Here is an 8,616-nt window from a genome sequence, read left to right on the forward strand (position 1 = left end):
TTTTTTTTTTTTTTTTTGCAGTACGTGGGCCTCTCACTGTTGTGGCCTCTTCTGTTGCAGGGCACAGGCTCCGGACGCGCAGGCTCAGCTGCCATGGCTCATGGGCCTAGCCGCTCCGTGGCATGTGGGATCTTCCCGGACCGGGGCATGAACCTGTGTCCCCTGCATCGGCAGGCGGACTCTCAACCACTGCGCCACCAGGGAAGCCCTAGACTAGATTTTGGCTTAAGAGAATGTTGTGACTGGTTTGATCTTCTATCTGACCACTAAAACTTCCTCCATATCAGCAATAAGGCTGTTTTGCTTTCTTATCATTAGTGTGTTCGCTGGAGCAGCACTTTTAATTTCCTTCAAGAACTTTCCTTTTGCACTCACAATGAGGCTAACAGTTTGGCACAAGAGGCCTAGCTTTCAGTCTATCTCAGCTTTCAACATGCCTTCCTTAGTAAGCTTACTCATTTCTAGCTTTTGATTTGAAATAAGGGACGTGCAACTCTTTCTTTCTCTTGAATATTGAGAGGCCATTGTAGGGTTTTTAACTGGCCAAATTTCAATATAGTTTTGTCCTGGGGAATAGGGAGGCCTGAGGAGACGGAGAGTCAGAGGGGAATGGTCCATCGATGGAGTAGTCAGAATACACAAAACATTTATTAAGTTTGCCATCTTATATGAGCATGATTTCTGGCGCCGCAAAACAATTACAATAGATCAAAGATCACTCATCGCAGATCACCATAACACATATAATAATGAAGAATGTTTGAAATATTGTGAGAATTACCAAAATGTGACATAGAGACACAAAGTGAGCAAATTCTTTTGGAAAAATAGCACCGATAGTTTTGCTCCACACAGGGTTGCCACAGACTTTTAATTTGTAAAAAATGCCACATCTGTAAAGCATAATAAAGTCAAGTGAAATAAAATGAGGTATGCCTATAAAGGAGCCCAGATAGATAGATAGATAGATAGATAGATATAGATGATAGATAGTGGATGAATGGATGGATGGGTAGATAAATTCACCTCTTATCAATCATCCCACTCTAAACAAAGAAATCTGTTTCCTACAGGTCAAGGTATAAAAGCTGTTCCCTAAGCCTCAAAGTTGTGCTCTAGCAACGGTGACAATACCAGCCATGCTGCCGACTGGGCTGGCCCTCTCCCCGCCCTGCACATTTTTTTTTTTTTTTTACATCTTTATTGGAGTATAATTGCTTTACAATGGTGTGTTAGTTTCTGCTTTATAACAAAGTGAATCATTTATACCTATACGTATGTTCCCGTATCTCTTCCCTCTTGCGTCTCTCTCCCTCCCACCCTCCCTATCCCACCCCTCCAGGTGGTCACAAAGCACTGAGCTGATCTCCCTGTGCTATGTGGCTGCTTCCCACTAGCTATCTATTTTACATTTGGTAGTGTATATATGTCCGCCCTGCACATTTGTGGTCGAGCTTCCACACACCTTTGCTGGCCTTTATCCCCCCATCCATTCTTTAGGTCCCAATTTGAGACCCAACCCATCCATGGAGCACAGCAACTTCTTTGCCCAGGAATTCCTTTGTATTTGGACATAATCAAGTGACAGGTTTTTCTCTCCCCACTCCTCCCTTCCCAGGGAATAAAATGAGGTGCACACTTACAAACTTTTAGCAGAGCAGAAGGGTTATGGCGGGCTGGGTCAGTCTCAGCTGTGGGAAGGGGGTTCATCTTGTAGATTTGTTACCTGGGGTAGTGCCAGGCATGGCAGCTTCCCAGGTACAGGTCCTGAGCCCACCTTGCACCTTGTTCCACCTCTGCCAGGAGGGAAAACCCATGACTTTCAGCCAAGACCAGAGGCTGAGAGGGAGAAGAATCGGGCTTTGGGGGTCACGCAGAAAGGTCCAGAGCCCAAAGGGTCACTGAGGCAAGCGTAGAAACAACAGGTACACACAGGGGAAGGAACTACTTTCTGCCTATCTGAGGCAGGCTCCTAGGGACTTGATGGGAAAGTAGAAAAAACAGGAAAGAAGAAAACTGCTGGCCCCAAACTCTGTTCCGCCTGCGAGTCATTTCAGTCTTTTGAGGTAATGAACTGTACTTTTCCCCTTTCCAAATCTTACAGGGAAAAGGGACAATGATTAATGGTATAGGTTTGTAACTTAACTATTTTGTATGGTTTTCTTTTCCTTCTAAGTTCTAGGGTATCATATCACCTGCATCCCAGGATCCCTGAGGGAAGGGAATTTTTTTTCCCCTTTTACATTGCTGACCTCTGCTGGATGAGAGGAAATTCACAGGTGAAGGCTGATTTGTCTCTAAAGTTTTGTTTGGGTTTGATTTAATTCAAATTCAAGATTGTTTGAAAAAAATAAAGGATTTTTCTGTAAATAAATAATTTTTAAAATTTACAACAAGAAAGTGTTACATATTTTATGTTTTTACAATGATGAAAAAGCAGAAGTGATTGTGAAATACATGTACCTGTATCGTTGATGAGTGTGAAGAGATGTGACCCTACGGAATTGAATTTGTAGAACGTAAGGAGAGTAATTTTAAAAGGGCCCTTGGGGTGTCCCTGGTGGGGCAGTGGTTAAGAATCTGCCTGCCAATGCAGGGGACACAGGTTCGAGACCTGGTCCGGGAAGATCCCACATGCCTTGGAGCAACTAAACCCTGTGCACCACAACAACTCAGCCTGTGCTCTGGAGCCTGCGATCCACAACTACCGAAGCCCACGTGCCTAGAGTCCGTGCTCTGCAACAAGAGAAGCCACCGCAGTGAAAAGCCCACCCACCGCAATGAAGAGCAGCCCCCGCTCTCCGCAACTAGAGAAAGCCCAGGCACAGCAACGAAGACCCAACGCAGCCCAAAATAAATAAATTTATAAAAAATTAAAAAATCAAATCAAATCAAAGGGCCTTTGATCCAGTTGATCTTCTGCAAATCCAGAAGCCAGAAGTAATTTTAAAAAGTAAAAGTACTCACCTTTTGGCCGGAACTGTCATCTTCCAGTAATTCTCCAAAATGACCAACACAAAGGGAAAGAGGAGGAACACCTGCTACATGTTCTCTAGGCCTTTTAGAAAACATGGAGTTGTTCCTTTGGCCACATACATGCGAATCTACAAGAAAGGTCATACTGTAGATATCAAGGGAATGGGCACTGTTCAAAAAGGAATGCCCCACAAATGTTACCATGGTAAAACTGGGAGAGTCTACAATGTTACCCAGCATGCTGTTGGCATCATTATAAACAAACAAATTAAGGGCAAGATTCTTATCAAGAGAATTAATGTGCCTATCGAGCATATTAAGCACTCTAAGAGCCGAGATAGCTTCCTGAAACCAGTGAAGGAAAATGGTCAGAAAAAGAAGGAAGCCAAAGAGAAAGGTACTTGGGGTCAACTGAAGCACCAGCCTGCTCCGCCCAGAGAAGCACACTTCATGAGAACCAACGGAATGGAGCCTGAACTGTTGGAGCCCATTCCCTATGAATTCATGGCATGATGGGTGTGAAGAAAATAAAAGACCTGCACTGTAAAAAAAAAAAAAAAAGTAAAAAAGTAAAAGTACTCATTCCCAAAGTTACTCATCAAATTATGCCCATAAATATCCAGGAGCACACTATTGGCTAAAGAGATTGTGATATATCCACATCAGTCAGATATGAAAGCTGATTTTTTTCTTCTAGTTTTGTTGAGATACAATTGACATATAGCACTGTGTAAGTTGAAGGTGTACAGCATAATGATTTGACTTATATGTATCATGAAATGATGACCACAGTAAGTTTAGTGAACAGCCATCATCTCATACAGATACAAAATTAAAGAAACAGAAAACCTTTTCCTCCTTGTGATGAAAACTCTTAGAATTTACTCTCTTAACAACTTTCTTTATAACATATGGCAGTGTTAATTATATTTATTATGCTGTACATTATATCTCTAGTACTTATTTATCTGATAACTGGAAGTTTGTACCTTTTGACAACATTCATACAATTTCCCCTCCCTCACCCCTGCCTCTAGTAACCACAAATACAATCTCTTTTTATATAAGTTTGCTAGTTTCTGTTCACTCGTTTGTTTGTTTTTGAAGTATAATTGCCCTGCAACACTGTTAGCTCCTGTTACACAACATAGTGATCTGTTATCTCTATATATTTCAAAAAAAGCACCATGATAAGTCTAGTTACCATCTCTCACCATACAATAACACATAATTATTGACTATATTCCGCACACTGGGTATTTCACATCATGACTCATTTTTTTACAGCTGGAAGTTTGTATTTCTTAATCTCCCTCCCCTGTTTTTCTCTTCTCCCCAACCCCCACTCCTCTGACAACCACCTGTTTGTTCTCTGCATCTACGACTATGTTCCTGTTTCGTTATGTTTGTTCGTTTGTTTTGTGTTTTAGATTCCACATATAAGCGAAATCATGATATTTGTCTTTCTTTGTCTGACTTATTTTGCTTAGCATAATAACCTCTAGGTCCATCCATATTGTCAAAAATGGCAAGATTTCATTCTTTTTTTATGGCTGAGTATATATATATATATATATATATATATATATACACACACACACACTCAGCCATATACACGCACACACACACACACACATCTTCTATGTCCATCTATTGATGGGCACTTAGATTGCTTCCATATCTTACCTATTGTAAATAATTCTGCAATGAACATAGGGATACATATACCTTTTCAAATTAGTGTTTATGTCTCCTTTGGAAAAATACCCAGGAGTAAAACTGCTGGATCATATGGCAGTTCTATTTTCATTTTTTTGAGAATTCTCCATACTGTTTTGCATAGTAACTGCACCAAATTTACATTCCCACCAACAATGCCAAGGGTTCCCTTTCCTCCACATGCCCCCCAACACTTGCTATTTGTTGTCTTTTTGATGACAGTCATTCTAACAGGTGTGAGTGATATCTCATTGTGGTTTTGATTTTCATTTCCCTGATGATTAGTGATGCTGAACATCTTTTCATGTGCCTGTTGGCCTTTGTATATCTTCTTTGGAAAAATGTCTGTTCAGGTCCTCTGACCATTTTAAAATCAGGTTGTTTGTTTTATCGATGTTGAGTTCTGAGTTCTTTGTATATTTTGTATATTAACCCCTTATCACATATATCATTTGCAAATATCTTCGCCCATTCAATAGATGGCCTTTTTGTTTTGTTGATAGCTTCCTTTGCCGTGTAAAACCTTTTTTAGTTTGATGTAGCCCCATTTGTTTGTTTTGGCTTTTGTTTCCCTTACCTGTGGGGACAGATCCAAAAAAAAATATTGCTAAGACTGATGTCAAATAATGTACTGGCTATGTTTTCTTCTACAAATTTTATGGTTTTGGGTCCTACATTCAAGTCTTTAATCCATTTTGAATGTATTTTTGTATATGGTGTGAGAAAGCAGTCGTTTGATTCTTTTGCATGTTGCTGTCCAGTTTTCCCAGCACCATTTATTGAAGAGGCTGTCTTTACCCCATTGTATACTCTTGCTAACTTTGTCCTACATTAATTGGCCATATAAGTGTGAGTTCACTTCTGGACTCTCTCTTTTGTTCCACTGATCTATGTGTCTTTGTGTGTGTGTGTGTGTGTGCGTGCATGTGTGTGTATGCCAGTATCATACTGTTTCGATTACTGTAGCTTTGTACCAGAGTTTGAAATCAAGAAACATGATACCTCCAGTTTTGTTCTTCTTTCTCAATATTGTTTTGGCTATTCTGGGTCTTTTGTATTTCCATACAAATTTTGGAAATACTAGTTCTAGTTCTGTGAAAAATTCCATAGGTATATTGATAGGAATTGTGTTGAATCTGTAGATTGCCTTGGGTGGTAGGGTCATTTTAACAATGTCAATTTTTCCAATCCATGAACATGGTATATCTTTCCATTTGTTTGTGTCATGTTCAATTTTTTCATCAGTGTCTTACAGTTTTCTGAGTACAGGTCTTTTATCACCTTAGACTTATTTCTAGGTATTTTATTCTTTTTGATGTGATTGTGAATGGAATAGTTTTCTAAATTTCTCTTTCTGGTAGCTCATTGTTAAGTGTATAAAAACACAACAGATTTCTGTATATTAATTTTGTATCCTGCAATTTTACTGAATTCATTGATGAGTTCTAATTTTTTTTCAGTGGTGTCTTTAGGATTTTCTATATATAGTATTATGTCATCTGCAAACAGTAACAGTTTTACTTCTTTCTTCCAATCTGGATTCCTTTTTCTTTTCAAAGTTCTGTGGCTAAGACTTCCAGTACTAAGTTGAATAAAAGTGGTGAAAGTGGGCATCCTTATCTTGTTCTTGACCTTAGAGGAAATGCTTTCAGCTTTTCACTATTGAGTATGATGTTACCTGTGGGTTTGTCATATATGGCCTATATTATGTTGAGATTTGTTCCCTCTACATCCACTTTTTTGAGAGTTTTTATCATAAATGGATGTCAAAATTTGTCAAAAGATTTTTCTATATCTATTGAGATTATCATATGATTTTTATTCTTCAATTTGTTGATGTGGTGTTTCACAGTGATCAATTTGCAGATATTGAACTATCCTTGCATGTCTGGCATAAATTCTGCTTGATCATGGTATATGTTCCTTTTAATGCATTGTTGAATTCAATTTGCCAATATTTTGTTAAGGAATTTGCATCTATGTTCATTAGTGATATTGACCTGCGATTTTCTTTTTTGTGATATCTTTGCCTGGTTTCAGTATCAGGGTGATGTTCGCCTTCTGTAATGAGTCTGACCCAGGTCATTTCAAATTCCTGCTTCTGCCCTGGATCTCCAAGCATGTGAAATTTTGTGTGTGCCCATAAGAATGGAGACTCTATTTTCTACAGCCCGCTGTCTCTCATGAAAGTTAGACCCACTGGCCTTCCAAGCCAAATGTTCTGGGGGCTCCTCTTCCCAGTGCAGGACCCCTGGACTGGGGAGCCCAGTGTGGGGCTTTGACCCCTCACTCTTGAGGGGAGCCTCTGCAATTGTAATTATAATCCTGTTTGTGGGTTGCCTATGCAGGGGTATGGATCTTGACTATATGACATCTCTGCGCCTCCTACCCATCTCATTGTAGTTCCTTTTAAAATTAATATCTTTAATTATACAAGATCTTTTCTGCTAGTCTTCAGGACATTCTCATTGATAGTTGGTCTGTAAATAGGTGTAATTTAGGTGTGCCCATGAAAATAGGTGAAATTGGGATCTTCCTACTCTGCCATCTTGGCCATGCCCCATAAAAGCTGATTTTTTAAAGACCCTCTGGCAACTTGGAAAATACATATGACACATGCTTAATGCTCAGCAGTTCTTATTCAGGGTGTGCACTGAACACGTAAAAACTGAAAATACAGATTCCCAAGTCCTACCCAAGAAGATTATGCCTAAGTTGGACTGGGTGTGGAAGGGCACTGGATTTTGGAAAAACCCTCCAAGTGTATCTTCTACTTACACCCCATATAAAATTCTAAATTAAATGAAAAAAACCTGGATGTCAACTGTCATTTTTTTTTTTTTTTTTTTGGGGTACGTGGGCCTCTCACTGTTGTGGCCTCTCCCGTTGCGGAGCACAGGCTCCGGACGCACAGGCTCAGCGGCCATGGCTCACGGGCTTAGCCACTCCACGGCATGTGGGATCTTCCCGGACCAGGGGCACGAATCCGTGTCCCCTGAATCGGCAGGCGGACTCCCAACCATTGCGCCACCAGGGAAGCCCTCCAACTGTCATTTATATTTCAGCTTTAATTTGATAAAACATTTGATTGCATGTGGACAGGAACAAGGAGGGAAGAGGGCCCTGTATCTGGATGAAGTGGATATATGCTCCCTCCTGCAAGGTACCAACCAAAATAAGAACCATATTTGATGACACTAGGACTGCAAGCAGTATATAAATAATGTGTAATTTCATTTAATATAATAATATTTAAAAATATGAGTTGAGTGATATTTTTCTAGCTGTTAGTTTTGCCAAATACCAATGTAGAAATTAGCCTTCTGCAGCTGCAGAGGCAACTGAATTTCCAGCTTGCTTGTATGCGGCTCAGTCCCTCTTTTAACAACCATAAAATGGCCCGAACATCACTGACCCACAACTCTCAAAATCACCTAAACTGGAGATAATCCAACAGCTTTGGACCATCTGCTGAGGGAGGCATGCAGCATGGCAGGAAGAGTCTTGTGCTGGAGAGACAAGAGACTCAAGGCCTGGTGTTGACTTGCTGCTAACTCACAAGTCATCTTGGGTGAGTCCCTTCCCCCTTGCAGATTACTGTAAAATGAGAGGTAAGGGGTCCAAACTTAAACACCTTCAGGGGGCAGGTAATACCAGTGAGTGAAATGGGCCAGGACCAAGACAATGGAGAATAGTGAGGACTGGGGAAAGTTGAGAGTTCATGCCTTTGTAAAGGGATAGCCACTCCTCAGCTCCTGCAGATTGTTTTATCAGGGTTGCTGAGAACAGTTATGAAGGTTGTGCACTGCACAAGGACACTATTGCAGAGGACATGTCATTCATATCATAGATGTAGATATTTTCTGTAGAGGGTTTTGAGGAAAGGATACCTTATAATTTGCACGAAGGTGTTATATGGGC

General features: G+C 40.3%; 1 pseudogene; it reads left to right on the forward strand.

Annotated features, from left to right (window-relative positions):
* Nucleotides 1-2,820: 2,820 nt before the first annotated feature.
* LOC113627305 (60S ribosomal protein L21 pseudogene) lies at nt 2,821-3,521 on the forward strand (annotated as a pseudogene).
* The last annotated feature ends 5,095 nt before the right edge of the window (nt 3,522-8,616 follow it).

This window comes from Aethalodelphis obliquidens, unplaced genomic scaffold (genome assembly GCF_003676395.1).
Source record: "Aethalodelphis obliquidens isolate GAN/ISIS:26980383/991018 unplaced genomic scaffold, ASM367639v1 scaffold20, whole genome shotgun sequence".
Classification (NCBI taxonomy): domain Eukaryota; kingdom Metazoa; phylum Chordata; class Mammalia; order Artiodactyla; family Delphinidae; genus Aethalodelphis; species Aethalodelphis obliquidens.